The sequence below is a fragment of the Mesoplodon densirostris genome, chromosome 1 (assembly GCF_025265405.1).
Source record: "Mesoplodon densirostris isolate mMesDen1 chromosome 1, mMesDen1 primary haplotype, whole genome shotgun sequence".
Taxonomy (NCBI): Eukaryota; Metazoa; Chordata; class Mammalia; order Artiodactyla; family Ziphiidae; genus Mesoplodon; species Mesoplodon densirostris.
The window spans coordinates 57,040,399-57,066,382 of NC_082661.1; the positions used below are offsets into that span (position 1 = coordinate 57,040,399).

Below are 25,984 nucleotides of genomic sequence, written 5' to 3' on the forward strand. Positions count from 1 at the left end.
ATTAATACCTCTCAACAAGTTAAACTGGCATTTAACTGTCCTCCCTACCATTATTCTGAATAAGAGAGATTTAACAGTGTTTGTGTTATTCAAAAAATATTTTTCAAAATAGAAATACAAAAAGAAGATTTGTTTTAAAGAAGCAGATCTCTCTTAAATAAAAGGAAAGCAATAAATGATTAGATTGAATGCAATTACCCAAATTTATAAGAGAATCCAGCATCAGGAATATCAAGAGTTAAAACATAACTTAGACTTATTTGGGGAATCATTTCACAACATATATACAAATATTGAATTATTATATTTTACACTTGAAACTAATATAATGTTATATATCAATTATATCTCAACAACAAAAAATTAAGTTAAAGAATAAGAAACTTCATATAAACTTTCCTCAACTACTGGCCAATACAAATATTCAGTATGACATTTCTGGAATGTACTGGTACAAAAAAACATTGAAGAGATTTTAACTTCAATTTAATGAACATTCTTAAGTTTTAACATTTTATGTTAACATAAATTCATTTGTTCTGCCAAGGAGCTCTGATTCCATAATTACAAAAATGTCACATTTTCTTAAAGAAGTCTCCTCAGTAAAAATTTACCATTTTTTTGGTCAATGGTTAATTGATTGCAGTTGATGATTTTAATATACCAAAGTTCAAAATCATGGTTCTCAGAAGATTCAGCATAGCCCTATAATGTAAGTATGGTTTGTCAAACATGAAACATGTTTGCAATAGCCAAACAAATATAAGTTCCTAGAGAAACAGTGATAGCATTACCATTGAGTTGTTTGTTTTAATATATGTCTATATAAGGAGAAAAAAAAGTCACTTTGGGGTGAAATTACACACAGTAATAGTAATAGGTAGCTTACCTTATCAACTGATCTATGGTTACCTAGTGTGTTTAGTGTGAGACAGCGCAGGGTTAGAGTGCTAACTGTTGCTTTCCAGCTAGTCACCCAGGCTCCCTGTCTTCACCTGGCACGCACCCAGACATTGCCAAGGAAGACCCCATATTTTGACAGGAGTATTCCTCACAAATCCTGGCTTCATACCAGGACCAACAGTCGCCTGATCTTGGAAAGCAAAATTAACTCTTCACCAGCTACCTGTCCTTGCTGTCTATTTAAAGGAAACCTTCAGCCTCCTTCTGCAGCCATCACTGTATTCCCTAAGTACTGGGAATGTCAGCTTGGACGTGAAGGATATTATGGAAGAGAAGACTGTTGGTTGGAAGGGGGATTTCAGGGCAAGACAGAGTTAAAGGAAGGCAGCATGAGGCCAGACAGAGAAGGACAGATGAATACTATGTCTTACAGTGATCAATTAAACCTCCAAAATCAATCTGCTTGCCTGAAAATCCACCTTACTAGCTGAGATCACGAAGCAACTATACATTGATACATTTTTAAAGACTATTTCTAACACAAGTCAGTTGTTAAGCCATCTTTTAAAGAAGCATGTGACATTATGTGGGGGACCAGCCAAATGGGAGAAATGTGGATAATTCAAAGAAGAACCACAAAAATGATTAAATGCACAGCGAAGTTTTCATCTAGAAGGTTATGTAGCCTAAAAAGCCTGGTGAAGATGTCTAAAACACGATTGGATAAAAGTAAAGGTTGATGAAACACCAAGACAGATTGGTTACTAATGTTGGTTGAGATGTCCATCTCTAGAAATCCATAGGAAAAGAACAGACAAGGCTCAGGGCTGGAAGATTTAGTTACTCATCTGCACAAAATCAGACTGGATGACCAGTATTATGACCTTGGGATCAAAAAAAGGGCCTTATGTAGACTCAGACTATTGTTTGAGAATATTTAATGGTTAATTCTAGAACTTCCACCAGGCAATAAAGTCAACACGTTGACTCTGAGAATGGATATAAGGCTGGTGTGAAGTGAACCCACACAGCAAATGCCCAGTTGATCCACAGGGCAGAGTTTGGGTTCCAGCAATACACAATAAACTCTTTATTAGTCAGATAGTCAGGAAATGGAGTGCTCCAGCTAATCAAATATTTTCTGTTAATTGTTACCACATGCAGAAGGATTACAAATTTTTAAAGAATGAGAATATTAAAATACACTTAACACTGAAACTAAACTGATTATAATTTAATCTTTCTCTAATTATTCAGAATGCATTTCAGGGTCATCAAGAGAAATATAAATTATCAGTGCTTGATGACTGTGCAGGAAGTCACAGTTTTTCTAAAATCCTGGATAATAGATGCTGGGTAACAAAGAATTCACTGCATTCGTTATCATTTGGGAGACTTATGTGCCAAGCATTTTTCTAGGATATGAAGTATATCATTAATCCCCACCAAAAATAACATTTCACAGATGATGAACTGAGACTCATAAAGTTAGGATAACTTGTCCAAGGTTACAAAACAAGACAGGGTGTCAGAGACAGATTTTGAGAGCAGAACTGTGTCTTTAAGGAATATATTCTTTCACTATGTCAAACAAGCAAATTCTTGTTATGTAAAAGTAGTCATAAAATTTTCTGCCTGTCTGTATAAAACTTAAGCACAGTCAGTGGGTCATACCCTTTGTTTTTCCAGACATGCTGAAGAATTTTTCTCAGCCATTCTTGAGACTGCTACCATGTATTCATGAGGGCAGCAAACTCTGGGCATGAAATATTTTTGTAAGTTTTTTTTTTTTTTTAATAAAAGGCCAACTGCTCATTCAAAGCATGAAGAATATAGCCTGAACATCTTCGGAAGAAAATATTTTAAGAGACTAAATTAGCACAGCCTCAGCCACATAACAAAATGATTTACCAATAAATGTATATACTTAATATACATTCATTTACTCATATTTTATTCAGTGATCTAATTTTTGTGTTAATACACTTATCTTTAACTATAAAATACTTTGGGTTGGCCAAAAAGTTTGTTAGGGTTTTTCCATAACATCTTACAAAAAAACACGAACGAGCTTTTTGGCCAACCCAATATTTGAATTGCCTCGCAAAAGAACATGGTCATTTAAAAGTATTTAAAACTTTAGGCTGGATTTACATCTATAAAAGAAATGAATTCAACTTGTTAGGGGAGAAAAAAGTTATTTCATAAACAGGTGTGGTACATTCCTTCTCCCATCATCTTTTTAGTCCCAAACTCATTCACAATTTCACCTGAGACATTTATGGCTTCTTGTTCACCCATATTCACAAGCGCCAATTAACATTCTTCAAGGCTCAAATGCCTTTTCTTCCTCCACACATAATGGCTTCACTTATCTCAAAAGCAGACAGTGATTCCTATAATGGAATATCACAAACAAGGGGGGGAAAGTGGCTAAACTTTAGAAGGGCATGGAATAATCTCCAGCCATGATACTGTTTCATTAGCTAATCTCATTCACACCAAGGGGACGTTGCACTTCTGAGATGACCCTCATCAAAGAGACTGGCCTTCTTGCTGAATATAGCATTTCCAGATAAACCTTAAGAAGCCTTAAAAGGAACTATTTTCATCTCTAGCACCATGCTGATATTTTCATTGTATTGAAGAAAATGCTACCTAAACAGTAACTTGGGGTCAAAGGAACCCTGATTGGAGTTATCTCTCTGCTCAAAAATTCAGAATAAAAAAACAGACTTCCCATATATGAAGTCTCTCCCCAGAATTATGGCGGGAAGGTAATTCTGAAATCTGATCCTCCCTTCTAATTCAGGATCTTGCCCAGAGACAAAAGTTTCATGCTCAAGTTAAATTTAAAGAAAGTTAAAATTACTGCACTGCCTAACTGAATTAAATTATGCATTTATGGTGAAGCTTGAAAATCATACTTAACTGTCTTAAAACTTGATAGATTACATGGTGCTTGCCATGATCATGTTTTGAAGGTGATTTCACTGCTCATGATTGTAACTGCCATGGAGTTGTTCAATTGAGAATTTTCCTCTAATGCTTTGAATTGATTTGTTCATTCAATTTCCTCTCTGAGATTTTACACTCTCCACAGTAACTTTGTAAAACTTGAATCTGAGGTGACCCTTCTGTTTCTGAACTCCAAGGGATAACTTTCTCAGGGGAAGAAAAGTGAGGTTCATTTTCAATACAAATGAATAAAGGAGGAAACACCCAGATTGAAGGTCAAGAAAATGTTACCTGGAAACTGAATCAATATCAATAGAATCAGTTCATTGGAGAGCAAGGTCTAATTTTATGCCCAGATAAAAAAGGTGTTCACATTTCAAATTAAGTAGCTGGATAAGAAGAATGAAGAAAGTTCTTTTAAAAAGACTATTAATTATAATTCCTTAGACTTAATTTTTTTTAAATAGCCTAAGAAATTATCAAGAGTTCTAATAAAATATGATCCTAGACATACCTGCCTAGAAAGAATATCTAGAGGGTTATATAATTCTTAAACTGGAAGGATCCCAAAAGAATAGCTAGTTCAAGATTTTTATTCTTCAAATGAAGAAACTGAGGCACAGAGAGGTTAAGTGCATTTATAGAAAGAAGGTTAAAAAACTTTAGCATAGATTTCAATTATTGTCACAACACACCCAAGTTTAATGTCAAAAGGGTATAATTAGCACTCATGCCTAATCCTGATGCATGAAAATTGTTCTCATAATAGTAAAAACAATCTACCATTTATTTAAATTCTTTTAAAAAACAAAATGGTGGTATAAATCTAATATTCATTGAAATTCTGGAGAGTAATTCAGTTTTCCTACTAAGGTAGGTTCAATCTCCTAGTCACTCATTAAACATTTACTTAACACTTACTGAATGCTAAGTATAGAACTAAAAACCCCAAAACTGTATTCTGGTTAGAATTTTGTCTGTAAAAAAATGGTGCATAAAATCTTACTACACACTGCTCTTGCCTGTGAATGCTTATACCTTTTAATAACTTCCATTTTCTCCTAAAAATGTTTTTTCCCTTCCTTTCAAGGATTATAATGGGCATTGTCTTCAAAAACCAAAGTGTTTCCCAAGTTCCATCTATTCAGTTGGCTTATTCAACAAGTATTCAATTGTGACAGGGCTGCAGTTATACGAGGGTCTCATGAATCAGTTTATGGCACCAATGTTTAATGTATTATTCATAATATTGTTGATTTTCTTGTATACAGTGTCAAGCTCAATATTGAAAAAACAATATAGGGTGTAGTTAACCAGGAATTTACTCAATGACAAGTTTGGGAAAGCTGGCAGAAACAATATTTATGTCACTGTAGAGCAATTGTCCAGCATAAGTAATATCAAAGTTATAAATAGGTAAGATAAGACCACAGAGGGGAACGCCATAGAACTGGTGAGATTAACACTGCTTAAGGTCTCATTAGCAACGCTGCAAATCCAGAGACTCATTTGCTTAGTGCACCCAGAGCTAATCTCCACTGATGAACTCACAAGACTTTGATTTAAAAGACATAATGTCAATGTAATAATTTATAGTGGGGAATATCCTTTTCCAAGATTTGGAAAACTCCAAAAGTTTCCTGAGTTTCCTGAGTAGGAATGACTAACACCTGGCCATCCACTTCTCCCTCTTCCAAGAGCCCACAGCTGTTCAACAGAATCCATCTTAACACAGTTATCCAGGCAATCCCTGCCAATCACACTAAGAGAAATTCTACTAGCCTTGCTCCAAAGCAGGTTCTTAGATAACTAAGAGGCCAGGTGGTAATCAGTTTATTTTGGAGATCAGAAAATAAGAGCTTATGTAGACAGTCAATTGAGGACAACTTCACCTGGGGAAAACCTGAGATGTTCACCTTCTCTCAATTCCAATAGCCCTCTCAACACCTGAATATTCCAGTATTGCTCTCTCCCCAGACAGGTGAAAAAAGTCATCAACTCTTCAAACTCCTGTTTCCATTTCCTTTGGATATATACCCAGAAGTGGATTTTGCTGTATCATATAGTAGTTCTATTTTTAATTTTTTCAGGAACCTCCATACTGTTTTCCATGGTGGCTGAATCAATTTACATTCCTACCAACAATGTACAAGAGTTATTTTATCCCCACATCCTCGCCAATAATTATCTCTAGTCTTCTTTTTTTTTTTTTTTTTTTTTTTGCGGTATGCGGGCCTCTCACTGTTGTGGCCTCCCCCGTTGCGGAGCACAGGCTCCGGACGCGCAGGCTCCGGACACGCAGGCTCAGCGGCCATGGCTCACGGGCCCAGCCGCTCCGCGGCATATGGGATCCTCCCAGACCGGGGCACGAACCCGCATCCCCTGCATCGGCAGGCGGACTCTCAACCACTTGCGCCACCAGGGAGGCCCTTGTCTTCTTGATGATAGTCAAGAGATATGTGAACTCCTATGTTTATTGCAGCATTATTGACAATAACCAAGATATGGAAACAACCTAAGTGTCCATCAACAAATGATCAACAGATCTACAGATGAATGTATAATAATGAAGTTTTGATATATACATACACACACACACACACACACACAAACACCCAGCGGTCTATTATTCTGCCACGAGAAGAAGGAAAAGTAATCCTGCCATTTGCAACATGGCTGGAACTTGAGGGCATTATGCAAAGTGAAAAGTCAGACAGAAAAATACAAATATTGTATAAAATCACTTATATGTGGAATCTAAAAAAGCCAAACTTGTAAAAACAGAGAGTATAATGGTAGTTACCAGAGGCTGGGGGTGGAGGGAGATGTTGTTTAAGGGTACAAACTATGAACTAATAGATAAATAGGTAAGTTCTGGAGAGCTAATGCACAGTATAGTGATTATAGTCAGCAATACTGTATTATAAACTGCAAAGTTGCTAAGAGACTAGATCTTAATTGTTCCTACTGCCAAAAACAAAAGGAAATAATAACTCTGTAACATATTAGAGGTTTTAGTTAACACTAAGGTGGTGATATTATAATATATATCATAATATATAAATGTATCAAATCAACATGTTGTATACCTTAAACTTATACAGTGTTATATCTCAATTATACTTCATTTTAAAAAGCATTATCAAATCCTTATTTTTGCCCCTTTTTCAAGATTCTATTGAGTCTACTCTTTATACTGGAAAAATAGATTTTCTTCAGATAAATTATACTTTGATTATTTTACAGGTCTGTTTTACAGTTATAAAAATACAACTGCACTTCTGTTTGCTGCTACATCAACACAAAAACTACTGGACAGATTGTTCTAAAAATGGAGGATGAGTTTGGAATCATCTAAATAAATTTTTTAAAGGCTGTATAGTAGTATTAAAATTCACTGGGTCTGATGTGGGGGAGAACCTTAAGTAATTATCCCCTCAAAACAGTTGGAACTGAATTAAAAAGAAGCCCAAGGGAATGTCCATCTGTGGGGGCAGAGCATATGTATTAGAATGTTATGGAAATAGAAGATAAAGAATGGTTTCTAATCAGGAAGCACAAGGGCAGATGTGTGATTGAGCTGCTTCTCAAATGGGCAACTCCATGAAACCTGTTCCCAGGAAGCTGATGCAACAGGTTCTATGTTTCTAAGAGGGTGTGCCTGTTAAATGGTGTATGTTCCTGATCACATCAGTATGGGCCTCACCTGGATAAGTCTGGTGAAGTATTTCAGCAACAGCAGTGTCTCTGTGTGTGTGTGTGTGTGTGTGTGTGTGTGTGTGTGTGTGTGTGTTTGATTCTGAGCTTTGCCAAGCACCACACCAGTCACTTGGTCATAGAACACGTTCTCTCAAACCCCTAATCTGATCCCACTGTCATAGCCCTTCAGAAACGAGCAGGAAAATGAAAACCATAGAATATGAGAATTGTAAATGTTGACAGGATCTGGATAATGGGCACCAAACACTTCCCTTTGCAGTGGAGAACACTAAGGTCCAGATTATGTATTTTTGGCCAGAGTGATGATATCCTTAAAGGTGTAAAGTAACTATATCAAATATGAGAATAATATCTAACATTTTAAGGTGCTCAGGACATATATATACATAAATTATTTTATTTTCACAACTGACTTTGGGTTAGGCAGGATGGCAATTAGCATCTGTCCCATTTAACAGGTGAGGAGGTTGACATTCAGAGAGTCCTAATGAGAACTTCCCCAAGGGCACACCACCAGAACCCAGGACTTAGTCTGCACTCTTCAGACCCTTCAGACTTTCTACTCTGCCACCCTTCATATGGGAGAATGGAAGACAAAGGTAAGTATGCTACTGAACTTTGGGGAGAAGTAGGGGAGAAGCAATAGGGGAAGGTCATCTGGCATATCTCTGTTTAAGGTTTACTCTGTAATCTTTGGCTGTCTGAGTTTATGTGTGGTCTGAATATGTAGGTTGGTGGGATACAGATATATTGGAAATTGTTTTCTTCATGACTTTTCAAGTGCTACAAGTCCGTACACTAGCACACACAAACAATTCTTGTGCACGGCCTTTGAATTTCATTCTTCCTTCTCTATTCCGATCTTGACTCCTCTTCACTAGCTCCATCCAGTCCAGCCAGGAGCAACAGTATTAAGTTCATCCAACATTCCACCCCACACATCCCCAAAGCTGTGAGTTCTCTGTGAGCTATGAGATGAACTGCTCCATAGGCCTATGTTGACAAAGGTTTACTTTGAGAAGCAATAAAACAATAGACATGGAGTGATACTCTATATTCAGGTAACTGAGTCTCTATTCTGAGCTTGCAATGGATTTTTAATAGGTTCATTTTTCCAAAAGGTCAATGTGTCAAACTTTGAGATCTTTCCCTAATTCTTAGTATTTTTTAAATGCACATTTAGAAAAACACAGGTGCTTAACACATTTTGTCCAGTTAAATGGGCCTCTGTGGTCTGAAACTGACATAGGCAGGTGGCTGCCAGGTCTGCACCACTTTCAGAAATGGATGTATTTCTCCTTTCCTGGTTCTCCATGGGAAGCGAGGGAGGGAGAATGCTGACAGACAACAGCAGGGTGATTCTGCGCTCAGCATCCTGTCTTGGTGGTATACGCAAGCTGCAAGATTTATAACCTTCTTGTTACAATGCATCAGCTTCAACACTTTCAGTGAAGTCTTCAATAAATTTGATGACATCTTGCTGAGGAGTTTTGTCATTAAAAGCCTAAAGCTGGTCATTAACAAATCTTCTCTGCAATCATCTACTACTGTGCTAACTCAGGCATGGATCTCACTGGAAAGTTGGGCTGGCTCAGAAACTTTCCAGAAGGCTGCATTTTTTTTTTCCTGTGTGGGGTATATTTCTTTAGGGAAAGAAAATACAGTTCCCAATCATTTCATCATTTATTTCTCATTATCCATTGACTAACTCTTCCCCGATAGAAACAACCAAATTCAACAAACGTGTAGAAAGCTACTACATGACAGAAACGGTGCTCTGGGCTGAAGATATAATTATAAAAAAGACACAGCTCCAACTCTCAGAGGGCTCAGAGATGCCCCCCAAAACTAACCATCATTATGGAATCTTTCTTATACCAGACTCTGTATGTAGGCTTTATACGCATTATCTTGTTCATTTTACACCATGTTTTAGAAGACAGATGTTCTTATTATCCCCGTTTTGAAAATTAGATGGCTGAAGTATTGTTTGCTTAAGACTTTTCTCCAAATTATTGAACTTGTAAGTGGAAGAACTAAATTTCAAACCCATGTCTTGCCTGACTTCAAGCTAGTTGATCTACTCCAAACAGGACTGGGCCAGGAGGAAGGCAAAGACCATGACATTCCAGTTGAGGAAAGATTGGGAACCAAGCCAAGAACAGGCATATATTCAGTAGGTGTGAGGAGCAGGTTGAACCCAACTGGAATCCCCTTTTAGGAGAGTTTAGGTCATGGGTCAAGTATCGCCCATTGAGAATAACTTCCCCTGATTTCTCACACTTTCTCACCTGCTCAACAACATTCAGATTATTGAGGTATCCCTTTGTGTGTGATTACATACGAACTTAAACTTGCCTGCTGGCTCCAGAGCAGCAAGGACTGGTGTAAATTTTATGAATATAATAAAGATTCCTATCATGTGAGAAAAGCCTAACTCTCTTTGAAGATTACTGCTCCCTGAGCTTTTCCCAAATTCCTGCGGCAGAACAATTCCAGGTACCCAGTTGATTGACAGTTGTTTCTGCTGCAATGATTTGATTTTTCACATAACCTGGCAACCTCTCCAAAGGAATAACAAATGGAGGGAGGTCCTGGCTGCTTTGTCCTCCACAGGGTTCAATCATAAATAGCCAGAGGGCCAATGTTACAACACCCATTCAGAGGTTTCCCAAAAAGAATGATGGAGAAAATTGCAGACATGGGGGAATGTGCTGCCATAACTTAGAGACTTGAGGGAGAATGGAATTTTTTTAATGTCTTGGTATTCTATTTCTTAAATAATAAGGAAAATAACTTAGGGTGATAAATATGTTCTTAAAAATGCACATTTTCTAATAATAATAATTATACCATTTGTTGAGGGCCTACCATGTGCCAGACAATTGCTTGGGGTGTTTAACACAATAGCTTATTAAACAAAATCTTTTCAACAACTCTGCCAGGGAAAGTGTTATCCCATTTTCATTGCTGAACAAACTGAGAGTTTGGTAGCTTGAACCTTTTGCCCGTCCTTGAATAACTGGAACTGGAATGCAAGCCTAGTTCTATGTTATTTACAGTGTTTTTGTCTCCACTGTGTTGCTTTTCTCTCATCTATATCTGCATTAATTAAAACACAATCTCTTTAAAGGCATTTAAATAATGCAATGATTAAAAAGGCGTTAGCTGATTTTTTTTTCTTGAAATGACATTTTTCCTCTTTTTTTTTCTTTCCCCAAAGGAAACAAAAACATTAGCTTTCTTTTTACTGCTCAATTAACTGTTGTGGGATTTTACCTGAAGAGATTAGTAAGACCTCCAGGCAGACACCGCCATTGATCCAACTATGGTGTCATTATGTGCCTGTCCGATGTGTGATGTTGGAGGGAGGGCTTTTTTCATGGGAATCACAAAGCCATAGTCCATCTATGGGCTCCCTGGGTTCTGGAGGGCTCCCACCTGCAGCACTTCCCACAAATGTCTTCCTCGGTCTGTTATTATTTTTAATTGCGCACAAGGTGCTTCTTACTAGTAAGGTTCTCACCAACCAAGATCACTGGTGCTACCTTGGGGCAGTCTCAGGAAATCAATCAGTAACTTCAGCTCTGTGCCTCTGACAACAGGCAAGATACAGGGTGTCTGAGTTTTGTCCAAGGTCGTAGGACCTGTCGGCTGTTGCAGAAGCAGCATGAAGCACTTTCAAAGAATCTGTGCAAGCCCAGGGCACCAAAGGTGAGGAAAAGTTTGGAGAAGTGTGGTGGGACAAGCAAGCACTCTGAGTCAGAAAGCCCAATACCAACAGTAGTGGTAATAATAATAATAATATACACATTCTGCCTTGTTCTAGTAAATACTACTTAGTAACTTTGTGATCTTGAGCAAATGACTTAGCTTCTTTGAAACTCAGTTTGCTCATCTGTAAATTAGGAGCAATAACCTCATCTCACTGTTTTGAAAATAAAATGAGATGATGGCATCAATTAAGACTTTCTTTGTTCCAAGTGATAGGAATCCAGTCAGAAGCAGATGAAGCAGAAAGAGCACTTAGTTGTAAGTAAAAGTAATGTTTCTCAAGAACATGCATGCAACTGGCTCTGAAGAAAAACTGGAATTAGAGGTGTAAGTGCCCTCCTGAATCTCTCCCTGTTTCTTGTCTCCATTTCCCTTGGGGCACCTACAGCTCACCTTCTCACTACCCCTAAGCTTTATATGGCAAGGCATAGCCACCAATGGCCTGCCAAGGTCAATCCAAGCTATGAGACAAACAAACTGATTGGCCCAAGTTTTAAATCCTAGGGAAGAACTGGGATTGGCCCAGCTCATGTCATGTGCCTATATCTAGACCAATGAATTATCTATTGACAAACAGAAGTATTTTATTCTACTTACATGGCCCTCGGTATGGTAAGTCTAAGGATGGGGGGAGGTGGGTATTTCACAGAAAAAAACGGATTTGTTACTAGAAAAGAAAGTTTCACTGTAGATGAAAAAATTGTTGTCCACTACAACAACATATGGAAAATAGCTATCACTATACCCAGTCCAGAAAATACACTTAATATAGGGTTTTTGGTCAATGTGTACATTTCTGCACATTTTGGAAGGCTACATATTTTTTTAAAATCAAAATAAATAGAATATTGTGTGTTAATTACAATGAATATAAATTATCTAATGTTAAGAATCAGAAGAGATTGTAGATGCTGTGAAAAATTAATGGTTTAAGTATGTGATACTTTTTACATCAATTCAAAAGTACAATAGAAATTCAACAAGTTCAAAACTAGGATTTTGTTCCTAACCCTATTCTTCTCTCCAGTCGCTCACAAACCAAACCTTCTCACATTTTCTACTCTTGCCTTCAGTAACTTTTCTATTTTTAACTTGTCTTAGTTTGAGGGTCTTAAAGATCTAAGGGACTGTATAAAGCACTTGAAACAATTTCAGAGAGCAATGAAATGTCCTTATGTTAGCACTAAACAGAGCACCAAGCTGGAAATGAAGAAAGCCAATTTCTATTTTTTCTCTCTTTTCCCTAACATGCACAGAACAATCTTGGACGAGTCATTTGTGGTCCCTATGGCATCCATAAATCTTATGATGGTAACTAGCCTACTTGCCTCTTGGGGTGAAGCTGGGAACATCAGTGTATTAACTATGAATAGGGTCATTTATAGGGAGAAGTGGGGAGAATCTCAGAAACCTAGAGATTTCCTTTTCTTATCAGATGGAGAATTCCCATACAGAGGATGAATCCGTTTTGTCTGTAACACAAAAGAATGATTTTGCTTGGATCAATTTGTAGGAATCCAATTGCCCTCTGTCAATAAACTCCAGGCCCAGGTGAGGGACTGAGTCAATATATTTTAGGTTTGGGAAAGAAATCACTTTATGTCACTTTCCAGAATTCCTTCTGGCTGATTCCAATATGTTACTGATTTATTTTGGAAAGAATCATTCCAGGACCTCTCAAACAGAATGATGAGAAATAACTGTGCCTATCATGGTTAAAAAAAAGGAAATTGTAAATCTAATTTTGCATTGAATTTTGTTGCTATGATATTATTCCTTTATAGGGAGGAGAAATTAAATTTACGAAGCAACAGTGTTCCAAGTGGTAGCTAAAAGGGAGAAATTAACTGGGGTAGAAATGTGTGTTACCAGTTAAAGATTATTCCTTCACATTTGTTTTCAAATATGAAAAGAATCCCATCAGGGAAAAGGAGATACCAGAATAATAATATTGTCTTGAAACAAAATTCACAGATTCTATATGACAAAAAAAAAACCTGTTTCTGCTGCTTGGTAACAGTTTAAATGAAACATGCATTGATTGAAGACACATTCCCCTTTAAAGTTTATTTAACAAATACTTAATTTTGGTCCTTTAAGAATTCTGTCAATTCATTTCTTGGTAGTTAGGATATTAAAATATGCAAATAAACATGCTCTAGTTGGTCACAGCTGATCTTTTTGTAATAACTGAGGTTCTCTCCCAACAGCCACCACTCCTTCTATTCATGTCACCTTCACCCAGGAGTCACAAAATGTGGAAGACAGTCGCTTTTTACTTGCTTAAATTTCAGCAGGTTGAAGCTAGACCAAAATCCTCACCTTCCTCTTTCCTAAATACTTTTTTTCTCCCCTCTCTCTTAATTACATGGCTTTACACTGATTTACATGAATTTCAGCTTTCAAAATCATTGGTCTTTGCTGAATGCAAATAGGCACATGGGAAAATTATATTAAGCTTGCACAATTGATCTTTCATCATTTCAAATGGTACCTTTGAACAGCTCCTGAAACGTCTGTCTGAAATACTCCTAGCGCTGAGCATCATCAAAAGATGTCAGGTCACCCTGGGGAAATCCATTCTCTGTGATGTAAATTACAGGGTTATTATACATATCCTGGAACAAGAAAGCAGAAGTTTTATTCCAGACAGATGTTTAAAAAAAAAAAAAAAGCTCATTATATCAGGTGCATTCCCCTCTACCTTCTCTAAACTACAACCCCAAAACTAGTTTTCATCAAATTGCACTGACCCTATTAACTTAATGTTCTGCATGCTGACCTTCTATAACTAACGATGGAAAAGAAAAACTGTGCAAATATCCATGAAGACAATCAAATGACTTTTGTTATAATGAGAAGACAGAAGTATCTTTCTTCCATCAGCATCTGCTGACTGTCATTTCTCCTTAACCCTTTGGTCCCTCCCAGCAGCTACAGCCTCTATCCCCCCAACACAGCAGGGATCCTAAAAACTGATAACTTAAAATTTTTAACTTCAGCTACCTGGATGCCATCCAGTGTAACAGAGACCCAAAAAGGATCCAGCTATTTCAACCCTTATTATCCCTTTTAGTAATTCCAGTTGTGACCCCAGCCTGAAAAATATGTCCAAGCTACTGTAGCCACAACTGAATTTAATTTAATTTAGCATTTAATTTAATCCTAAGTTTAATAATAGCTTTGAAGCCCTTTATCAGCTAGTTAACCCCCATCGACTTAAATCCTAATCATCTCTTCCCAGGCCAACAAATGTATATGCTATTGCCTAAATCATTCTTTGTTCGGGTTCTTATACACACAGACATATGCCCGTCTTCCCATCTTCCCATGTTTGAATACACATGGACGCAAACAGAAGGTGCATTTACCTCAATGTATTTCAGTAGTTTACGTATTCCCCATGGCACCACATAGACCCAAGCCAAACTTATACAAGATGGGTCTGGAAAAACTTCAACTTCCTCATCCTGGAGTAAACCCAGTTCTCCTTTCTTGTTCTCCTGGTACTTGACTCAGCAAATCGTATAATTCTGCACAGCAAAGAAATCAGCAGTGCCTTTGATCATTTTATTCTCTTCTTCTGTAAATTCTGGAAGCCTGGACGAAGGATAACTTTGCTTTTTACTCGTGAGGGCAACCTGCGACTTGACAACTTCAGGGTAATCGCCGTCAATAAATATGGGCTTAGCAAAGAAATCCAATTGGAAAGCCATGTCTCTTTTAGCTGTTTCCTGGTCAGACACTGAGTTGGGATCTGCTGGTTCCACCCAGCCAGCAAAAATTGAGAGAGACACCATACCTTTCTGCTCTTTTCAGAATAAGGATTCATAGCTGTGCCAGGATCTGGCATGAGCTTAAATCAAATTATGAGCTGCCTGATAAACTTTAGTTCCAACGTAAGGCACACCAGGAGGAAATGCACCAAACTCATATGCCAGCAGGGCAAAAATATTAGGCTCATTTATAGTGATCCACTGCTTGACTCGATCCCCAAATGTACTGAAGCAAAACTGGGCATATTTGTCGAAGGGTTCAACGATTGCCTCTGACAACCAACCTCCTTGGTCTTCCAAGGTCTGAGGCAAATCAAAGTGATAGAGGGTCACTATGGGCGTGACCCCATTTGTTAACAAATCATCAATGATCTTGTTATAATAATCAATTCCTAGGATAAAAATAAAAGAAAGCATAAGAAAAGTTATTTTTAGTACATTGACAATAAATAAGGATTGGGAGAAGATCAGGAATAATAATATCCTAAATAACTTTAAACCAAAATAAGTTTCATTACTTTCTACCTATAATCAATTAAAGGCTGGGAGGAAACATGAAGAAGTCCAAGGAAGACTGGCTGATCAGAGAGGGAAATGTGATGGGGCAACACGATTGTGGAAGATGTATGTTCTGAAAGGGATTCACTTGGGCAAGTCGGTATCACTTAACTTTGTGTTATTGGCATGCTTATTGATATTATTTTATTTGTAGGGGGGAAGGATAAATTAGGAGTTTGGGATTAACATATACACACTACTATATATAAAACAGATAACCAACAAATACCTACTGTGAAGCACAGAGAACTATACTCAATATTTTATCCTAACCTATAAGGGAAATTAATCTGAAAAAATAGATATGTATGTATAACTGAATCACTTTGCTGTGTATCTAACACAACACTGTAAATCTACTTCAATTAAAAATTATAAATTTATGTGTTCATATTAAAAAAAAGAAATTATTTTATTTGCTTGTTTGTATGCAGATCAACTCCACTTGAATACAAGCCCCCTGATAATAAGGGCCTTATCTATCTAATTTATCTCTGGATCCCCCAAATCCTGGGACAATCCCAGAAATTTAGTAGAGACTCAATAAATAGTTGTTGAATGAATGAACAGATTTCAAAAGTATTCAATGTAAGTAAAGAAATTGGACCCAATGGCTGCCTTAGTGCTTCTCCAGACCCATCAGTCTCACAAGTCTAGGAAAAGAGACCCACTGATCATGGACAAGGGCTCAGCATCAGTCCCAGAGTGTGGGTTACAAGGGCAGTGAGCCAGGGGCGTGGCACATTAAGGAATGCTCAGTTGGGGAGTTTGCTCTAAATTTCTGACATAGTCCATGGGAATACACAGCTACCCTTGGCTCTCAGCTGATTCTCCCATCACTGCATGTGTGAGAGAGAGAGTCTTTGGATGTGGCAGAGTTCAGAAGAATGTTACTAAGTTGGACATGTTCTGCCTTAGAAACCAATGCCAAGAAGATGTTGGATCTAACCTAACAATGACTGTCAACTTGGAAGAGACTTTCTGAGGAAAGGCTGATATTTGTTCTTCATGTGATTGTATGTCTAAGAGTATGGAGGGAAACTAAGCAAAGAAGAGAGAAGCTGTCCTGCTTTGAGAGGTTGTGAATATAACTATAAATTCATATGTAGAATTGTATTGCATTCAAAGTTTGCACAGAAGTAGGGTCCCTTTATCTCTCTTTTTTTTAACTTATTATCTACCAATTTTAAATATAATAATTTAGACTTTTGCATGTGTATCATTCAGTCAATCATTAATTTATTCATTCCTCAAATACATATTTATAGAGAAACTACTATATGCTGGACTTACAAACGTAAGATAAACATTGTCCTTGTCCAAAGAAAACTTAAATTTTAGTCGGGACTACAGACAAATTCATAAGCAATTATCATACAATGTTATTATTAAAAATAAAGTACAGAATGTTATTTAAGCATATGATAAGGAGTCCTTATCCCAAACTGAGGGCATTTGGAAATGCATTCTGAAAGCAATGTAGCATAATGGTTTAAAAAGTGAACTATGGTGACAGGCTACCTAAGTTCTATCCCAAGGCCTTCACCCACTAGTTTGGTGACCTCGGGCAAGTTACTTTATCTCTCTGAATTATCTTTCCTTGTCTGTAAGATGTGGACAATAATAGAAACATATTTCAATAATTGTTGTGAGAAATTAATGAGTTGATAAACTGAGTATGCTTAGAACAGTTCTTGGCATAGTTAGCTATCATCCTAATAACGATTATTATTGTCATGATTGTCATGAGTGACATCTAAGCTGATTCTCAAAAGATGAAAATAAATGACCCACAAAAGGCAAGGAGGAGTGATCCAGGAAGAGAAGAAAGGGAAACAAATGTGCAAAAGTCCAAAGGAGGAATGGAAATAAACAAAGCCCACCCAAATGTGAGCAGCTTATTTATTCCAAGCTTGCTGTAGCAAGGAGTCAACCATTATCACTTGCATTTGGCAGATAATTAAAGGCTATCAGGGAAGCAGGAAAGCTTTATTATTTTAAAAAAATGGGGGGAGGATTCAGGTACTTTTGATTGAAGGTTGTGGCACAGGGAGGCTGGAGGTAGGCTAACTAGAACAAGGGCATCCCAGGCAATTGGTTTGGGAAGCATATTTGGCTTTCTCTGGTTGGTTCTAAGTTCAAAGTAGGGGACAGAGGAGCAAAAAATAGAGAAGCTGACAGTTGTTGACCACATTCTGACTATTCTAGGCCAACTGCTGCAGTGGGTGTCGTTTGGCTTCCTGAGCTTCTCTTGTGGATCAGAGTTTTATTGTCATGTATGGCCTGGCCATTGTTTGTTTGTGTATTCATTCTCTTCTGGGAACTGCAAGTTCACCATAAGGAGAGTGTATAGCTCAGCAGAAGAGCAATAAGAATAGTGAGAGGTAAGCAGGGTAAGCAGAAGCCAAATTACGCAAGGTCATGTGTTGTCTGCCTATCTGTCTGTAAGAGTGGGTAATTTTTAACAACAGCTCACTTATTTTGCAAGCATGAACATAATGTGAATCATGCATAACAACTCCATACTTGGAAGCCCCTTTTGTATGCCCTAACTCTCTGGGTGGACATAATAAGCTACCACCCCCACCCCAGCCCCACAAGATGTCCATGCAGTAACCCATAGAATATGTGAATATGTTACTTTACTTTTTATGTTACTGCAAAGGGACTTTGCAGATGTAATTCAGGTTAAGGATCTTGAGATGGGAAGATTTCTCTAGATTGTTCAAGTGGGCTCAATCTAGCTGCATGCGTCCTTAGAAGTGAAAGAGGATGGCAGAAGAGTGGATCGAAGAGATGCAGCAACAGAAGAAGAGGCACAAGAGATGGCAGCATGAGAGGGACTCAACCTACTATTGTTGGCTTTGAAGATGGAAGAAGGGAGCTACCAGCCAAGAATGCAGGTAGCCTCTAGAAGCTGAAAATGATCCTCAGCTCACAGTCATCAAAGAAATGGAGACTTCAGTCCTACAACCACAAGAAACTGAATTCTACCAACAAACTAAATGAGCCAAGAAGCAGACTCTCCCTTAGATCTTTGAAAAAGAACTGCAGCCCTGTAAGCACTGTGGTTTCATCCAGGAGAGACCTGTGTCAGACTTCTGACCTACATAACTCTAAGGTGATAAGTTTGTATTGTTTTAAGCAAGTAAGCTTGTAATAATTTGTTGCAGCAGCCAAGGAAAACTAGTATACCCAACAAAGTTTATAAAGCTTTTCTTTCCTCTCTCACTAAAAGAGCACTCTGCCATCCCATCTCTGGGCCTCTGTAAGCCCACATTTCCTCACTTGTAAAATGGAATATCCAAAGATTTGTAAGATGGGATCATCTTGGTACTGGACTGTGTTAAGGTTTTTATAGCCAACGCCTTCCATTGGCTTTGAATATAAAAATAATATCAGCTTTAATATTTTGCATTCATACTATATGTACATAACATCACACATTTTGTTTAATCCCTGCACTAAGCATAAGAGGTGGGCATTTTTAGTCTCAATAAACACATGAAAAAACTGAGATTCAGAGAGTGAGTACCGGACATAAAGCGACAATGTTGTCAGATGGCACAGCCAACATTTGAAGCCAGTCTGTCTCACTACAAAGACTGAGAGCTGTCCCCACTACAACATTCCCCTTCTCACACAAATGTTTCAGATCCAGAAACATGGTGATACTGTTTCCCTAGCCTTAATAAACACCACTTTGGAGCTGATTCATAATATCAGGGTTTTTTATTTTTAATTTCTGGAATAATCAATGATTTATAAGCATCATTAGATACAGCACTATCATTAATGATGGCAATCAATGTAATTCAAACAACATGATGATCTGCAATTGAAGTTAAAAGTTTTTAAGTAAAACTTTTTTTTACTCGTCAACATGGCAGAGCAACAAAGCATTGCATAGTTAATATTTATCATCCCAGAACTGAGCACTTTACTTCTTCTTGTTTGTGCAGTTTATTCGGTGTTGTAATGAAACTTTCCCATGAGGCAGTGGAGTGAGGCTTTTAAGAGCAGAGCTCTGGAGTCAGACAATTCAGTCAAGGGACTGTGGACAAATCACGTGGCCTCTCTACACCCAAGTTTCCTCATCTGTAAAAGAGGAATATTAATAGTGCCACCTCAGGAGTGTTTAAGCTTTGAATGAGAACAATAGAGAGTTCTTTAGCTTTATCAGACTCATAAAATTCAGGGTAACTAATTCTATGCATAAACATGTATTTTTAAATGATCATCTGTTACTAATCTAGGGAGCATGAAACCCTGAGAGGTCATTTGGACCCTGTTCTACATCTGGATATTTAGGGCAGGGTTATTTTCAGCATTAAAATCTCCACAGCCTTCTTTCATAGTTACTATCATCATCTCTGTTTTAATTAAACCCACTTCTTATTTGATCTTTGAAAATATGAAGCATATTTAAGTTAAAGGTCTTTTGGAAATAGGGAAAAGAAGCCCACTCACATTAACTCAAACGTAAAGGTGACATTAGAGGTAGAAGGCTGGTTAGTATGTGATGCAGTGGGCATTATTTGAAATGAGTGATGTCAGATACCCAATGACAGGAAAAAATCACACTGGAACTTAAAGGAATTAAAGCTGGGAGCTGAGAAAATCTTGCGTCTCAGGAAAGACTGATGTCTCCCATCCCAACTTCTCTCAACACATCTACTCCATTCCTCTCCTGCTCAAAGAACCAGCTTCCTTTGTGCATCCAATTTGCTATGGTCTCAAAATGGCCATCCCATCTGCCAATGCCACCTCATAAACCTAGTGCCTACCACCCACCGACTCAGCCTCTCAGCTCCTCAATTCCAAACATCCCTGAAAGAGGAAGGCAGTTGAGCAGGATTATCTTTTTTAATGAAGTTAAACAAATTATATGTCACAGGAAAATAAGTCTTTCCCTCATCCAGTCAGCTGCGGCCAAGAGTGGAGCAGGATTATGTAGAACAAAGAAATGGGGAAATTTGCTTAGAAGGGGATGTGGCTGAAACTTGCAAAGGTGATGTCTCAGTCCATAAAATACCTACACTGGAATTCTCCTAGTCAAACTGTAAATGTCTTAACATAGAATTAATTTTGACCAAGTGCCCACCATATGTCAAACATATAACTCTCTAGGTTCACTCCTCGCTAGACCCACACCACCAATTTCTTTCACTGACCTATCTTCTCTTGACATACTGACTGTGTTAGTTTCCTATTGCTGCTGTAATAAATTACCACAAACATAATGGCCTAAACCAACACCGAGTTATTATCTTACAGTTCTGGGCATCAGATGTCCAAAATGGTTCTCACTGAGCTAAAATCAAGATGTCAGCAGAGCTGTATTCCTCCTGAAGGCTCTCAAGGAGAATCCATTTCCTTGCCTTTTCCAGCTTCTAGAGGCTCGTGGCCCCTTCTTCCATCATCAAAGCCAGCACTGAAACACCTTGCCTCCTGCCTGACCTCTGCTTCGGTCCTTCTATCTTTTCTCTCTGGCTCTGATCCTCTTTCTTCCCTTTTTTAAGGATCTGTGTGATTACCATCCAGATAATCCAGGATAATCTTCCCATCTAAAGATCCTTAACTTAATCACATCTGTAAAGTCCCTTTTACCATGTAAGATAATATATTCACAGTTTCTGAGAATTAAGACATGGACACTTTGAGGGGCCATTATTCAGCCTACCTCACTGCCCAACTTAGAGTAGGAGATTAATAAATGTTTCTTTAGTTATTTACTTAACTACCATTCCTGCTAACTGTGCTCATATTTTAAATCTTAAAGTGCAAAAGAAATTCTGCATAACCATTCCTTTTCCTTTTTATTTCCAATACTTGGGCCTTTTGCTAATCACCTGAAACTTACATTTGCGGCAGATATGAAAATGCACTTGAACAGTTGAGAAATACAGAAAAATGTAATTTCAGTTGCCAGCTCAATCTCTTCTTGTTAAACCTCAAAAACTTGACATTTGAAAGAGAAGGACTGTGTAACAGTGACATTTTGTAAAATATTCTTCCAGCTTGGGAACACAGGATTTTACTTACAAGTTTCTAAATGTCCTCTCATCAAGCTTTAAAATAGGGAGTCAAATACAAAAACAGAAGTTTCTTGGAAAAGATAGTGACAAGGGTTCTCTAATTCTTTACATGCTCTTTGAGAAAATGTTTAAACAGAGAAAACAAACGATGGCCTTTCTGATCTAAAACAGTTCCAATTGCTTCAACAGATCACTGCACAAGAGTGAGCAACCACTTATTGAAATTCTGCCTACTGGAAGCACTTCCATTGCCCTTTTGTTCATAGAAAAGTCTGTAATGTTAATCAGCTATGGTTTTACAAAAGCTGGTGCCAAACATGAAAAGCTTAGTGCTGGGAGCACGTGATCCCCACGTGAGAATTGCACAAGTGAATCCTTCACGTTGTCCAGGTGGCCCCAGTGACTCCAGCCACCACCACCACGACCCTCTAGCTTTTCTGCTGCCCTGCTCTTGCATTCCTGATCTACAGTGAGCTCCATGAACTCCTGTGTATCTTAAGTTGGTGTTAAATAACTGGATATGTTGACGTATTGGTACAGGTCCACAATCCTTTATATGAAAATCTTGGCAGCCATGTGTTCAGAATTTGAGGATTTTTAGAAAAGAAACAGAGTCCATATTATGTATTAAGTTTAACACCCCCAGTGGGTGTGGATCAGTATCCCTTAATATTTCTGCAGTAAAATAGATTAGTAATCTCACCAACCAAAATGAACTGAGATGATAAAAAACTTTCCCATCAACTCAGGTCAGCTTTTGCTGCTAAATCTGTTTTAGAAAGCTTACTAACTTACTAAACCTAAACTTACTAAAAAGGATTCAATATTCAGAACCTTTTGGATTTTAGGACTTCACATAAGGGATTATGGACCTATATTACACGTTGGTGGGGTTTTCTTTTTTAATTTTTATGTTGTTTACCATCCAAATGGAAGCTCAGTTAAAAACTCCAAACTGCTAGAATCATAGGCTAGAACAGTGGAAAGAGTTTTAGTAATTCAGTGCTTCCACCTCATGTTACCAACAGGGAAATTGTAGCACAAAGAATACAAGTGGTTTGGTGAGGTTGTAAATGTCTCTGGATCCTACTTTTTGACATCAGACAGACCTAGGTTGAACTCAGCTCTAAATAAATTTGTCATCTTGGCAAATTTATGCCCAGCCTTACACCCCAGATTACCATGATTCCCTCTGTTTAGGGAGGGCCCTCTTTCACAGGGCTGTTCGGAGCATTAAATTTGCAAACGCAAGTGTAGTGCTTGGCATGGTGAGTTGCACATACTACATGCTCACTAAAAGGCAACCATTACTGCCCTTAGAGTGATCTGTATGGTTATTATTGACCTAATTCAATTAAATTCAATTAAGTGTTTACTGAATTCATCCCTGCAAGACACTGTTCTAGGTCACAGGGGTGAACAAGGCAGAATCATCTCCTTTTTATCCTGTAAAAAATTCCAGGGATTCTCTTATCTTCATTATGGGTATGTAGACAGAGTCCCTGACGCACAGTAGACACTTAATATATGTTTGTTGGGTTGAATTAAACCCAAAGTGCTCACAGTCTAGCAGGGGATTTAATAATGCCAAGAGTGACGAATGTAAGAAAGACCCTAAGAGTTTTTCAAAGTTCTATGGGAATTTTTTTTAAGATTTCTTTTGTCTTGGAATAGGGAAAGACTCTAAAGAAGAGGAAACATTTGTGCTAGCCCTTAACAGTAGAATAAACATTCAGCAGGTATAGTTGGGAGTTTTTGTAAAAGGCCAATCCAGGCAGGAGGAAGAGCTTAAGAAAATTTCTACAAAGGTGGAAAATCGCATAGCATGTTTAGTAAGTAATGGGTTATGTGCTTAGGGCCTTGCGTGGAGGAATTGCATGGACCACGTGCATGGGTGATTCAGCCTAGAATGCTTCAGAGGTGAGTTAAGACTAAGTCAAAAACTGGAATGATATATGAAGGAGTTTAAATGACAAAAAAGAATGTTTTATCTTGCTTTGCTTTAGCAGGAGATGATGCAAGCCACCATGACTTGGGCCAAGCTTTCAGAAAATTGCTGTGGTGGCATTTTGTATGAAGGGTTAAAGGACAAAGAAAGAGAGTGAAAGTAGGTATAACCATCAAGGGTATATCAAAAACATCTAAACAAGGGCATGGACAGAGAAGAAGGCTAGAAGGGGAGAAGTTAAAAAGGCATAAGAAGAATGGATCATATTTGGCAACCAATTAGATGTAAGAAGCAAAGAAACGAGAAGATTCAGAGATTACTCTTAGTTTTTAATCCTTGAGGGTTATGATGGTGCCAGAGAAAAGAGAGGGTACAGATGATGGATTAGAATGGTGGGAAATTATGAGTTAACTTTTAAACTGAATAACAAATTACCCACTGCTCAAAGTCAAAAAATAAAACTGGCAGGTGATGCCAAGAAAGTAGACCTTCAACCAAGAGTGGTTAAAAAAAGAGGCTAATGTCTTTAGAATCAAGTCATGAACCTGCTAATCTTGCATTGTCCTTATCTGGGGGAGGCTACTTTAAGGCCATGTGCTACGGGTGAGTGCATAAATTGTGGTTCCATTTCACAATGCAAAGATTTCCCCACCTTACAGTGCAAGTGCACAAGTCCACCTAGGAACTGTTATCACAGGTTGTTCTTACTACGTAGGAAATCAGATAACTTACTCAAAAAGAACCCCTCAATATCTATGTCGGCCCTTTGGGCTGGAAGTGCAACAAGGCAAGCAGGTGACTTCACGCACAACTTTGCAGTTGTGAGATGCTGAAAGTACATGCCTCTCAAATTTTCCACGTTAGTTCCCTCCTTGCCTCACCTAGTCCCAACCCTGGGAGTAATGTGAAATCTTTTCCAGAACAAAGGAGCCATAACAGTTCTTTATTAAGAAGTCTTTAAATTGTGATGCAGGGGTTACAAAGCTTTTCCTATAAAAGACCACACAGTAAACATTTCAGGCTTTGCATGCTGTACGGTCTTTGCCCCAACTATTCAATTCTACCATTACATTGGGAAAGCAACCAACTATACGTAATGAATGGGCACGGTTGTATTGCAATAAAACTTTATTTTTAAAAAATAGGAATCAGTCCAAGTTTGGCCTCAGGTCATAGTCTGCCAACCCTGTTGTGTGGAAGGAGCTAGCCAGACCTTAGGCTTAAATTCCAGATCCACCAAAAAATACAAATTTACAAAATATCTAGATTTGAACATGCACCTCTGTGAAATGTGATACTTATATCTTCCTCATTGATTTGTGGGGTTTAGAGAAAATGTATGTAAAATGCCTTATAAATAATAGGCTTTCAAATAGGACAGTAGTCTTTTTCATTACAAGGCATAATATGAATAATAACTAACACTTACTGAATGCTTTTACGCTATACCAGCTACTACTGTGTAAAGCACTTTAAAAGATTATTTCATTTAATCTTCCAACAACGCTCTGAAGGAGGAGCTATTACAGTGTCCCTTTCTATTCATGGGGAAACTGAGGCACCAAGCCATGCTCAGGGGATGCTTACATAGATAGTGTGACGTCGCTGGCACTTAATCCCAAGTAAACAGATTCCAGGGGCTCTGGTGCTAACCTCTGTGCTAGTTAATTAGCTCCACTAATTCAGCTTCAATTGAAATGCTCAGAACCTTCTCAGGTTCCGCAGGGCTCTTCATGACTCATCACAGCATAACACAACTGAAAATCGTTTATACACAACTCTTGGAAATTCACCTTCAGGTCAACAGTCAAATAACCTCTTGCATAAATAAAACACTTATTCCAACCCCCTTCCTGCCCATCTATTTCCACCCCTCCCAACAAAGATCTCCAGTTGAGGGAAGCCAGAATAGTCCTGAGAAAGCTAATGCAAACCCATTTCAAAAAATTTATCCTATAATCACTCTAAAAACTTGCAATTTCAAAGCTACACTGCAGAATAGCATCCTGGATTAATTATGCCAGGCTGCAGCAATAACCTTGAATTAAAGCTGCAACCTTCTATTTTTAAGAAACACTTGCCTTTCTGGTTGATGAAACCTGTCGTCCCATCAGGTAACAGACGTGACCAGGAAAGAGAGAAGCGGTAATGAGTCAATCCAAGCTGTTTGATACATTTCAAATCTTCCTCCCACAGAGTGTAGCTGCCACAAGCTACATCGCCAGTCTGGTTCTTGAAAACTCTGTCTCTTCCCTGATGGGTGAATGTGTCCCAGACACAAGGGCCTTTTCCATCTGTATCCCAGCCTC

General features: G+C 38.1%; 1 pseudogene; it reads right to left on the minus strand.

The window, feature by feature from the left end:
* Positions 1 to 25,984, minus strand: part of LOC132479675 (cytosolic beta-glucosidase-like) — a 166,193-nt pseudogene that overhangs the window by 71,687 nt on the left and 68,522 nt on the right.